The following is a 12,256-nucleotide window of genomic DNA, read 5'->3' on the forward strand; positions in this document are numbered from 1 at the left end:
CTGGAAGGTGCAGCTGAATTCCAAAATGCACAATAATGTATAATTTCACTGCAAAAGCAATTATCTCTCTGTGGACAGAACAAAGTGACGCCCCATAAAAGCATACAGTTTCTACACAGTGAGGAAAAAAGATGCATTTGGTCAGTTAAGGGCTTTTCATTGATTGCTGCACAGATCTTCTGGTTTTCCAGACGTGTTGGCAAGACTGAATCTACAAAGTGTGACATTGCTTTAATACATATGGGATGATGTTGAGGGTTTTGTGGACTGAATGATTCACATCCCCGAAACAGGAATGCCATAAGGAAGAAAAGGATGCCACAGAGGCAGAGGGGATTCCTCTTATCCACCTGTCTGCCAGTGTGCTCTCTTCTCCTCTCCTCTCCTGGGAGACATCTGCAGCTAGATGATAATGAGTTCCATCTCAGGCAGCGCTGCTTTATGTCATCCTGTGTTGTGCACTACAGCTGGATCACTTAGTTGAGTCTAATTATAGTATGAATGAAAGAAGAAGTACCACATACTTCATTTGGCTGGATTTCTAAAGAAATTGAAAAACGCAGTCACTTAAGAAAACTACTGCAAGGGTACCCTTGCACACAGAGAGATACACATGCACACGCGCACACACACACACACGCAATATTTAATTCGCCTATAAGAAACATGTGAGGCTGCCTTAATGATACGCAGTTTCCTATTCTCCCCATTGCTCCCATCTGGCTTCTCTTCCTTTTCCTCCTTATTCCCTCTCGTCTCCTCTCTAACCTTTGTCAAGGATGATAGTGATGGGGCCCAAACAGCAAAACTCAGCCTCAGCAAGCTCTTAGATTAAGCCTCTTAATATCCGCAACTGGATTTCTATGGCTTTCAAATTCCTCCGAGACTTAAAGCTCTGCCGTTCTCCTTTTCGGGATTGCTCTAAGCTACTTTTTTTGCTCTGTTACTTGCCATCCCTCACCGTGGTTTCCACAGCAGTGCTTTTCTACCTTCCTCCACACTTTCACATGCTAATTTGGGCATTATTTGACACCTCTGCGATTTCATCAAGCTTTATGTCAACTGAATGTAAACAGAGAAAATATTATGACTGCTGCTTTGAAGACTATGTTACCAGATGGAGTCGCCGAAGTTTGGATTAGAGTGAGTGGGAGAGAAAGGGATAAGAAAGAGAGAGCGGGGGGGGGATTGACTTTGTCGGGCTGGAGTGAAAGTGCTGTCTCAGCTGCCTTCTGCTACGCATCTGTAGGCCTCGAGGTGCAGAGGACTGCATCATTACCTCTAGTTAAGCATTTAAATTTTCTAGTCTAAACAAACCAAACATATACACATGCAAACACGTGTATGAAAGCACAAAACCACACAATTATTCTTACAACATGTGAAACAAGTTTGAGGCTTCTTGCCTGCTGGTTTTCCAGCTGGTGCAGTCTGACTCAGCAATCTTAAACTCTTTCATTTTACATTAGGTTTAAAAAAAACTGACAGGTTTTTTAGTTTTCCTAATTAAATATGTACACTTGCAAACATGCAGAGTTCACCCTTTAATCTAAACTCCTCGTGAATGTAGCTTCTTCTGATGAAAGAGGATTAGAAGTAACTGATGAAGCCAGTTTGTCCCCTATCAGGGCTGCATCACTAATACAATGATTCTTCACTGCATTTATCATGGCGTCGTGCCGTGTCTCGATACATCGTCTCCTTTAGCATCTTTGTACAAGTTCACGTGTGAATGTGTGTTTTGCTTGTATGGAGTGAGACTCTGTTAGCTGAAATTGCACAGCAGTAATGTTTGCAGCTCCCCAGCGAGTCTGTCCTTGAACACTGAGACCGTTACTGGCAGCGGGTCAGGCAGTGTCTGGCAGGCTTACAGAGAGATTGGCTGAGTGGAGGGCAAAACGCGTCTCTGCAGCAGCACAAGGAGCTGAAATCCGAGGAAGTGAATGGAGCTGTGGACCAGACATGAGCAAGAAGAGCAGTTGGCCCTTGAGCAGGAAGACATACGTGTGTTTGTCAGCGTGCATAAATCAGAGTGTGGCTGCACCATATATTTATCCCATTAATTTAATCTCTCTCTGGGGATCTCTTTACAATGTTAACTGAACAAATTGTTATATGGTGCAGGAGTATGACAAGTGCACAAATGCATTTTCGCAAACATATGGGCATTTTATGTGCAGTGTGTAAACAAGCGCATGTGTTTAAGTGCTCCCACTTGTCTTTTACGGACCAGACGTCAATGAAGTCAGAGCTGATAAAACAATAAATTGTAAATGAGTAATAACAAGAAGTCTCCTCTAATGGCTTCTATGCAAATACTACACATATATAATTTTTTTTTGTTGTAGACAGGAGGACAAACAGAGTAAGCAACTTGGCTGTCTGTGACTGGCATTTTACAGCGTTTTCTATCCTTTAAATGACTAAAAGAAAAACAAATCAATTTACTTTAAATCGCAAAAGGCCTTCGCAGTTCATCAAAGAACTGTTATGTGTACTGTTATTAGTAAAACTAATTACAGCATGCAAAAGTAAGTGATGACAAAACAGGATCTTTGCTCACTGTAGTCTGATATTCCCTTCCTCAGTACTCCCTTGTGGCTGTTGGAGCCTGTTCTGTGTGAGTGTATGTGTGGTAGAAATTGACAGACAGGGCTGCCTGGAAGAGCTGAGAGAACTCAGACAGTGATTTGGATGTTGTTAAACCCTCTGACATGCCAGGAATCCTACCAGGCTAACAGGGGCCATAATCAGAGCTCATAAACAGCCTGTGGGACGCTGCCAGAAGGCTTGGATTTGCAGGCTTTTTTGAAGAGTTTGTCTTCATATGAGCCTTTATTATTCACTTGTTGTGAGGACCATCACGAGTTTTGTACCTTAATTAGAATGTCGAGTTAGGTCTAGGTTATGAACAGTACTGAGGGCAAGAGACAGCACGAAAATAAGCACCACTCCAAGTAGTTATATGTGCCAATACTAAAAATGGCCACAAACCCATGCTTACACTGTATAAATACAACAGCAGGTAACGCCGACTCCTCCTGTAGCTGAATGTCAGTGTTCTTGGGCAAGATATTGAACTGCCCCCCATTCATACATCAGATGTGAGTTTATGCTTGCTAGTTAGAGAAATGCTTAAATGCAAAGAAAAAAGCATTATATGAATGTTTGTATGAATGGGTCAATGTGGCTTGTAGCAAAAAAAAATGCTTTGAGTGCTCAGTTAGAGCAGAAAGGTGCTATGTAAATACCAGTCTGTTTATGCATACGCACTAATAAATGACCCTCAGTCCTGCTTCACCATGTGACACATTTAATCCCTAAAGCCGTTTCTGTTTGGGGTTGAACAAGTGGAGGCAAAACTGAAAATACAAGTACACATAACTGATGGTTGATCAGAGCAAATTAATGTGGTTACCGCCTTTCTTTTGTGTTTCCTGATCCTGCCTCCCCCACCCAAAATGATGATACCGTACACTAATGTAAAGATAGTGAAAAGAACAGAAGCTATTTCAAAATCAGTTCGAGCAATCGGTGAATCAAAAAGGAAAACATGCTTAAGGGTGATGATTTTCATACGATAACCAGCGTTTTACATATAATAAAAGTAAAATGCGAACGTAAAATGTGATACTAAGCTCATACAAGGCTTTGTTTACTCCAACGCATGTGAAAAAAAGAGAAAAGAAATAGAGCTGATTTGGTAAGAATCTTTGGAGAAAACACCATCGTGTGTTTTCCTTCCCCCGTTCTGCTAGACAAAGAGCTGTTTCTAGAATCTAGGCTAAGAGAATCTTTTCATGTCTTGAGATTATCTAACAGGCCGTGTAGATTGCGCCACGCTGTGTTCAGCCTTCTTTCCCATGGGCGTTAGATGCATTCAGGGGAGAACAATGGGCGCAGGGTAGTTGGCACCAGCCATGCTGGACGGCCACAGATGTGCCAGGGTTGTTGGCAGTGGGGGCAGGGAGAAGGAGGTGGAAACAGTGAGGATGCCAACTTGCCCTTCTGCTGGGCTCTGAAGCTGGCACCTGTCCTCCTCATTGCCCAGAGGGAACAGAGACATAAGAACTTATAATCAGTGCCGCAGATATGTTTGATGCAGGAATATAACCAACAGATGTGTTGGTAAGTCTGGATGCATAGCACCTGCCTGAAATCAATGACATGCCATGACAACTACGAAAAATAATTTGGGATTTCAACATTTTATGTGAAGAAGTAAATTCAGTAATGAACTGTGATTTTATTTACCTATCGTATGCATGTAGCGCATTGAGCTCTCAGATTAAAGAACTCTGATTCAGCGACATGAATACAAGAGACCAGGGCTCCAAAAGTTTGATAAGAGGGGCAACTCGGCTTCAACCATATATATTTAATTTGTGCTATATCCTGGGATATTTATAATTGAGCTATTTTATTATATTTTGTAACCTTGCAATATCTGTATTATTCGATTAAGTTTGGTCAGTAACTGTTCTTATTGTCTTGGAGCAACTGTGGCCACAAAATTTCATCAGGGATTAATAAAATATTCTGATTCTGAGTTTACCACAGACCATAAATGCTCGTCAGTCCAGTCTGACTGAATCAGAAGATGATTTCTGCCTGAAAATGGACAAATTCACAGCAGATTTATTTACTGCAGATGGACAACTGTCTTCACAACCAGTAAAGAGGAGAGTGTAGTGACCTTAATAACAATCTTATTATTATTTAACTATTTGTGAAGCTAATGTGGGATCAAGGCTAGTTTACAATTCCATATTCCATACGGGCTAAAGCGTGCAACCAGCAGCTGCTCATCTGTCTCCATTTGTTTTCTAAATTTCTTACTCTTATTCCTTCCTTGTTTGCCTTATGATCAGCTCAGTGTGAATTTTGTGCTGTACACAGCTGAGCCCAGGTCTGGAAGAATAGCCAATTCATTACAAGCCATGGAGGGAGCATGATAGAGAGTGGGCATAGGGTGTAAGAAGGGGAGAAAGAATGAAATTTTGACCCTTATCCATTCCTGTTCCAGTCTCAGCCCCAACAGGACACTGTGGCTGGCTTTCACTTGACCATAAGCGCAATCAACAGGATCACAGGCTTGGCCAAAAGCCCTGAACAAATGCATAAAGAAAAAAAAAGTCACTCGCACTCTACAGATGGCTGATTCATACACACACAGGAGACAAACCAATGCACATCAAAGAAACAAGTACATGCGCACATACAGTTTTCTAAAAGACTGAATGCAGTTTTTGTCTAACACCCACTTTTACACAAGAATGTCCTGTTTGGTTCATGAAGGGCATAATTCCCCTTGAGTCACCTGTGTCCATGAGTTTAAAGCTGCGTCCTTCATAGAGAAGGGAACCTTTATGTCTACATACGCACACGAACAGGCAATGTTTCTGCAACCTGTAACAAAGGTTTGTCCTGATATGTCAACTGTCACCTCAAAATCTTTGCAGCACTGTACAGGTCATTAGCCCCAAGAGACTTGCTACAGACTGTATCCTGTTCTGTCTACCTGTCGATGCTCTCTTCACAGACAGCTGTGCCAGCAGAATCCGTCCTTCAGATAGCTGCCACAGCTGGCGCTAGGAATGAATTATGGATTCGCACAGTGTGAATGACAGGTAGCGATGTGGTTCATTGGACACTGCACCGAATGCAGCAAGGCTCGTATAGGGGTCCGCATGTCACAATGCAAAATCTTGGAAAACACAAGCAGTTTTGATAGCAAGCAACCACCAGAGTGTGCTGCTGAGTGCATCGGAATATTTCAAAGTCACATCAAGCCTCTGCTAATTTCTAGCTTCCTGTGAAGGTTAATACATTCACACAAGATAGGTGGACGGAGATTAAGATCTGTTTGATTTGCTGCCTGGAACTGCTGGTGTTATGCTACGCTTTAATAGGAGGATTATGCAGGGGGAAAGCGGGGGAAGCTGAAACTTGTTTCACTGCCACAAATAAGAGTAGGCTTCTCTGTTTGTGTTCACGTTGCATGTAAGGTATGTTTGTGTGTGTTTGTCTTTGACAAGAGAGATGTGTGCTTCCCTGTTAGGTCGTAAAAAAACAATTTGAGTCATTAGTTTCTGCAAAAGGGATACAGTGGTTGCTCTCCAAGTCTTTAATGTTAGGTATCAGTTAGGACATGCCTCAGTCTTGAATACAAAATACACTGGAAAGAGAGTTATGAGCACACACACACACACACACACACACAGTCACTCAAGCATATTTGTGTACATTTTTCTGCATTGGTGGCAGAAGCTTAAATTTTCTCTGCTAATTGTAGGTCTGTTAGATTTTTTTAACCAAACCTACCAATTTGGAGAAGAGCTGTTTCACATTTTTACTGTAATTGCACTGCAAAGTACAAGAAAAGTACATGCTGCAGCATGCATGGTTTTATTTTGAGTGGCTCAAATAAAAATAAAAAAATGCCAGCAACTTGAAGGTCAAACAAAGTTAAACTAGCTTCCACTGAGTGATCCATGCTTTACATGCAGTTTTAGGTCACTGTACAAACAAACAGGAAATCATCATCCACATCCTGAGCACACAAATGCACACAGAAAGCCTTGTCTTTTCCAATCTGATCAGGGAACTGAACTCAAGATCTATTGAAAGCCAAGCTTTCCTTTAAAATATTACAAATAAAATCGGGCACATATTTTCTCCTCAGAAAAAAAAATCCCACATGCACTAGACATACTTGATATACAGCTAGGTAAACCTTCCGGCTCTCCCAGAGGGGAATATTGTGCTTAATGATAGCCTGGATGGGACGGTAATGACACCCTATTGAGATAATATGACAGTGGCAGGCCTTAAAAAGCCCCCAAAAGATCCCACGTTGATCTCTTCTAAGTAGCTGAATCAAGGCTGGGAGGATTTAATTGCCAGTCTGTCTCTTCGTTAGACGCAGAGGAGCTGACTGGGGATTCCAAGAGTCATGGAGAGAAGAAAGATGGGCACTAGGGGAGGAGGTATAATGCAAAAATAATGGCATGGAATGAGGTGAAGACAGCCTGCATCTGAGATCCCTGCCTACCTACCTCCAGCTACCAATCTACAACTCAGTGTTACCCAGTGTCCAGAATTGCCCAGAATACATACAAGGGCCAGTGCACGTGCTTGATCCACAGAAGCAGATGCACACCCTTTTAATCCTTCAGATAAATCTCCTGCTGGAAACTGAACTTTTGGAGGCTACTGGGTTTTGTTTATTTGCAGGGTATGTGTAGATAGAGGCACTCACACACTGATATAGACATGCGTGAACAAATATCAAGTGGGATGGTCTATCTATCTACACGGACTTTAAGTGTATATATTTTAGGGCTTTCATCAGCTTTAGAAAGTCAAATCTCCCAAAAAATTTCCCAGTAAAGGTGGTCCAATAAAATGATGTTTCTCTGTTACTTGACATGATTAATATACAGTTTTTGTGTGGTTCCACCTTAAATCAATGATGACACTTAAAATGAAACACTTTGTTGGGGTAGCCACTTGCTGGTTCTCATGTTACAACCTGCACCAAACCATTCAGGGCAGGAGGAGGAACTGATTTAATGAAAATAAGTCTGAATTGGCCTGAGACTCATTGCATTCCAGTGTGATATTTATCTCGACGGTCATAAAAAGTGCTATGTAATTTAACTTGAACTATAGCACAAGCGTAAAATGATTTTTCAGGGCAAGGCATAGCAAGTGTGTAGTCTGTGCATGTCTGTCTATGTGTGTGTGTATGCGAGTGTCTGCGATGACAGTGAGGGTTTGTGCTGTTTTGAGGTCAATAATGACAGACGAATAGCTGTCAGGGTTAATGGGAGGGGACAGCCAGGGATGATGAGAACACAGAGCGAACACTGCTGTGCAATTCAACACAGGCAGAAGCTAGAGACAAGGCACACAGGGTCAAAATGGGAGCATAAAGCAAACACACAAACACTCTATGTGCAAACACACACTCTGTGTGGCTGCCCTCGTCAGGGAATCAGTTTGAATTTATTTTCTAACTTTAAGCCATAGGCCCAGTTCAACAAGGGCACAAAAACATACAATGCATGCTTGGTGCAATATTTTGCAGCCTCACTTAAAATGAAAGTATCATCACTTAATTGTGAGTAATGATTGGGAAGTTTGTATAAAAGTATAAAATCACCTGTGTTGATGCAAATAAGGGCAGTTAAACTAAACTCTAAACGCTTAAGCACCTTTAATGGCAAATGCAAAGCACAGCAGTTTGCTTCCACTAATTTCAGTCTTTTTTGTGGAACTTAGGCTTCTACAAATAAGCCAAAAATATTTATGTTGCTGGATTTCTCATAAAAAGCCACCAAATGTCGGTCTTAAATAATTTCTGCCTGCATACATGAACATTAGCTTTACAAAGATGCTGTTTTATATGCACTATATGAAGCTCCTAAGGGGTTTTCACTATTTGAGATGTAACCCTCCATTATAATACACTGCAGCTGTTGTGAATTTATACTGATAAGCTGCCATCGTTTGAAGCTGGTGACAATCTTTTCAGAGTCACGTTTGATCATCAAAAGATATTTGTTGTGGAGCTAAAAGAGACAAAGAAAAATGCTGTACAGTTGCATTTTGCATGTTGTCAGTTGTAACTGACAACTGTGACATGAATGTGAGCAATTAGATCAAACCTTAACAGTTTCAACACTTTTATAAAAGCTAAGAGAACATTCTGAGATTCTATATTCCTCCATGCTTCCCTTCAAGTTGTCTGCTGTCTGTTCTCATTCTTTCTCAGGTTTCTATCTTTTTCATATAGTTTTCTTTTGTAATGAATGCTCCTCCCTTGCCAAAAGTCAGGCTAGTAAGATGATCACAGTTGCTGTCCAGAAGAGATGCATCTGAGTATCACTAGCTGCAGGCAAAGTCTGAGTCAGTGATGGATGGACTGTTGGAATGCTGGATGATGAGGGGGAGAGGGGGGCATTGCTTTGTTGTGTCTCTTGAGAAAGACTGATTTACTGTTTTAACAGCCGCTTACACCTATGCAGAAAGGGGAGAGGAGGGACAGAAGGCAGGATGACAAGATGGCGTTCTTCTGGGAAGGAAGCACACTGGAGCATGAACCTCCTCTATCTCCCTTCTCTCCACCTGTCTTTGGCTGTTTGTTGTTTTCCTCCTTGCTCCCATTTTCCCATTTATTCCATGCCACCCAGCCCCCACCCAACCCCCACCCCCCCACCCCATCTCCTCCCTTTCTTCCCTTGTTCAGGGCTCAAGTCACACACCCAGGTGGAACAATAGCCTGTGACTTCATTCCCATGCACCGCTCAGAGACTAGTGCCCTCAGGTATGGAATTCTATCACTCAACAATAAACAGGTGGATCAACCCAAATACACTTCGGAGGAGATCGACAAAAGCATGAGATTCTCTCTGAGATTAGACCCCCACCCCAAAGGAAGAGAAAGGAAGGAGGCATGATGGCTTGGAGGAAGGAGGAGGCTGGGAGTTAAACACTATATAGCCGCAGTGTTTGAGGAGCAGCAACCATAATGTGCCCCTGCTTGTGTTTGCCACTCTATTTCACCGACTTCCATTCCCCAAGGAGGATGGGGGGCAATATGCTATCAGCCTAATAGAGAGGGGGAGGATACTTTATGAGGTTGACAAGCGCTGCTTTCATTTCAGGCCTGCAGTGCCATTTCTATGAATATGATAACTAACGAGCATGTCCTCTAACACGCGCCTCTCTGTCCAGTTCTGAGCAATCCTACCACGGCTCAATCTCTTTAAGTGCTCTGGGGTCTCTGCTGTAATGTCATTTGTCATTGAGGTCGAGAAATGACAATTTTGTTTAAATCAGAACTCATCACCCCACAACTACAGTCAGATATGGCAGGCAAGCCACAAAGCAATTTTAGGCATAAAATTGAAATTCTGAAATTCAAAAAGCTGAGCTGAAAAAGTTCTTGGAGAGATTTTTAATATAAATTTGGCCACACAAAAACACCCCGCGTGGATGCTAATTCCCATGGCAGTGCTCACTTTATGAAAAAGGGAAACCTCTGTGAACCAGACCCCAGCTCGTTTGTCAAAGCTGAGAGGAATGCTTTCCTTTGGTTGTCTCGTACTTACGAGCTAAGTCGAGAGCGAGCTTTACACTTCTCATACCCACTTCCACACCTTTAAGCTCAGCTGAGACATATTCAGCATATTTTTCCATGATAGCAGGTGATGCATTATTCAGTGAGCTCAGGTTGATCTTAGCTATAATAAATCTTTGGTCTATAGAAATGTGAAGCACAAAAGGCACACACACAAACTTGCCTCTCTTTTTTTAGTGTTGATGCATGATGAATAAAGAGGAACTGAGCATCCATGAATCACACCTCCATGGAGAGATCTTAAACAAAGCGCATTATGGATAAAAGGAGAGCTTGGCTTTTGAGAAGCAATCCAAAGCAGTATGGTAATGAGAGTAATGAGGATATCAGACACTGAATGTGGTGCAATATGCTTGTTAAATGTGACAGCTGAATTACATCAGAGCTTCGTCCCTGTGAAGCAAAAGACTTGTGAAGCAAACATTCACGCTGACATGTGACGACACCTTACTGTAGCTGTGTTCAATCATAATCTACAACAGGGTAGCAGGGACACCTGGAGATGAGCAACACTGGCTTCCAATTGGAGAGCCATAAGATGCTAAAGGGTAACCTGGCAAGGCGTATGTATCTGAATCAATTTGCTCATCAGTTGTACAATATCCTCTTTGACTTTGTGAGGCGCTTAAGAGGTTTTACCTTCAGTTTGGTAGAATTATATTTTTGTCAACATACACATCAATTTATTCAAGCAGAAAAGTTCACCTTTTTGCTTTTCAGGAGAGATCTATCCAAAAAGGTCAATAAATAAATCAATAAAGGTCTTTATCGATATGCAAAAGAAATAGAAATAAAGAGCATTTATCATGCTGTCTAACAGTAAATGCTTATGTTTCATGTAAGGCTTGCATGTCCGCTATGACTTATACATGTGGCCCCTCCTTCTTTTTTCAAGTTATTTATTTTAAGCTCATGCTAATCAATACATTCGCTAACCACATCATTAGGTACACCTGTTCAACTGCTCATTGATGCATAGATTTACTCTAATCAGGAAATCACATGACACTAACTGTCCATTTAGGCACAGTCTGCACAGGCTCACTAAAGTTAAAACAGAACATTAGATGAAATGTTAACCATTTGAGCCCGTCACCAACTGAGCATCATTTAAATGCCACAGCTTACCTAAGTATTGTTGCTGACCGTGTCTATTCCTTTATGATCACATTGTACTCGTCTTCTGACAGCTGCTTCCAGCAGGATAACACATCATGTCACAAAGCTTAAATCATCTCAAACTGATTTTGCGGACATGACAATGAGTTGGCTGCACACAAATGGCCTCCACAGTCATTGGATTTCGAGCGCCTTTAAAATGTGTGTGGATAATTTAAATCATGGATGTGCAGTCTACAACTCTGCAGTAACTGTGTGATGCTTTCATGTGGATATGGACCAAAATCTCTGGGAAATGTTTCCAGCACTTTGTTGAATCTAAGCCACAAAGAATTTAGGCAGTTCTGAAGGCAAATGGGAGTCCAACTCATCCAAAAGGTTTAACTAAAAAAGAAACCAAAGTTAATGTTGTATGTGCAAAATGACAAAAGGAGCCACATTCCTGAGCTAACTGTGGTATATAGCCAAAGAGATATTCAGAGATAAAATACATATAAATAATAAACTACTTTCTTCTTTTTTCAGTTTCTTTTCCATATGGAGAAGCTCCAGTTTTGCTCATCTTATCACAAAGACTGGAAATGGGAGGAAGAGATGTCAGCTTCTCTCTGTAAAAACAGTGACAAGAGCGGGGGAAAGATTAACAAAGCCTGATAGGACAAAGTGCTGATTTGACATAATCTCATAAAGAGAGGGACAGCAGTCAAGGAGAGCGCTCTGAGAAAGCAGAGAGGAAAACCAAGTCCGATGCTGCAGTGTAGGTGCTGCTTGCCTGTGCTGCCCGGGCCTCTTTGTTATTATGATTTATTTTTTAATGAGCGGCACTGCCCTCCCCTCTGCCACACAAAGCCCTGATTGAATCTGGCGTTCCATTAGCATGTTAAAGAGGCCCAGCTTCATCTGTGAGCCGCTGACTGACAGTGGATATCATCTCTGTAATTGCTCCATATACTGGACCCAGAGAAAGCCAGAGACACAGAGAGAAAGAGA

At 41.8% G+C, this 12,256-nt stretch overlaps 1 protein-coding gene across 2 annotated transcripts in view; it reads right to left on the minus strand.

Moving 5' to 3' along the window:
• The window catches only part of znf385a (zinc finger protein 385A), a 58,230-nt gene that overhangs the window by 25,713 nt on the left and 20,261 nt on the right, over nt 1–12,256 (minus strand). The window lies entirely within an intron of this gene.

The sequence above is a fragment of the Simochromis diagramma genome, unplaced genomic scaffold (assembly GCF_900408965.1).
Source record: "Simochromis diagramma unplaced genomic scaffold, fSimDia1.1 OVJJ01000387.1, whole genome shotgun sequence".
Taxonomy (NCBI): domain Eukaryota; kingdom Metazoa; phylum Chordata; class Actinopteri; order Cichliformes; family Cichlidae; genus Simochromis; species Simochromis diagramma.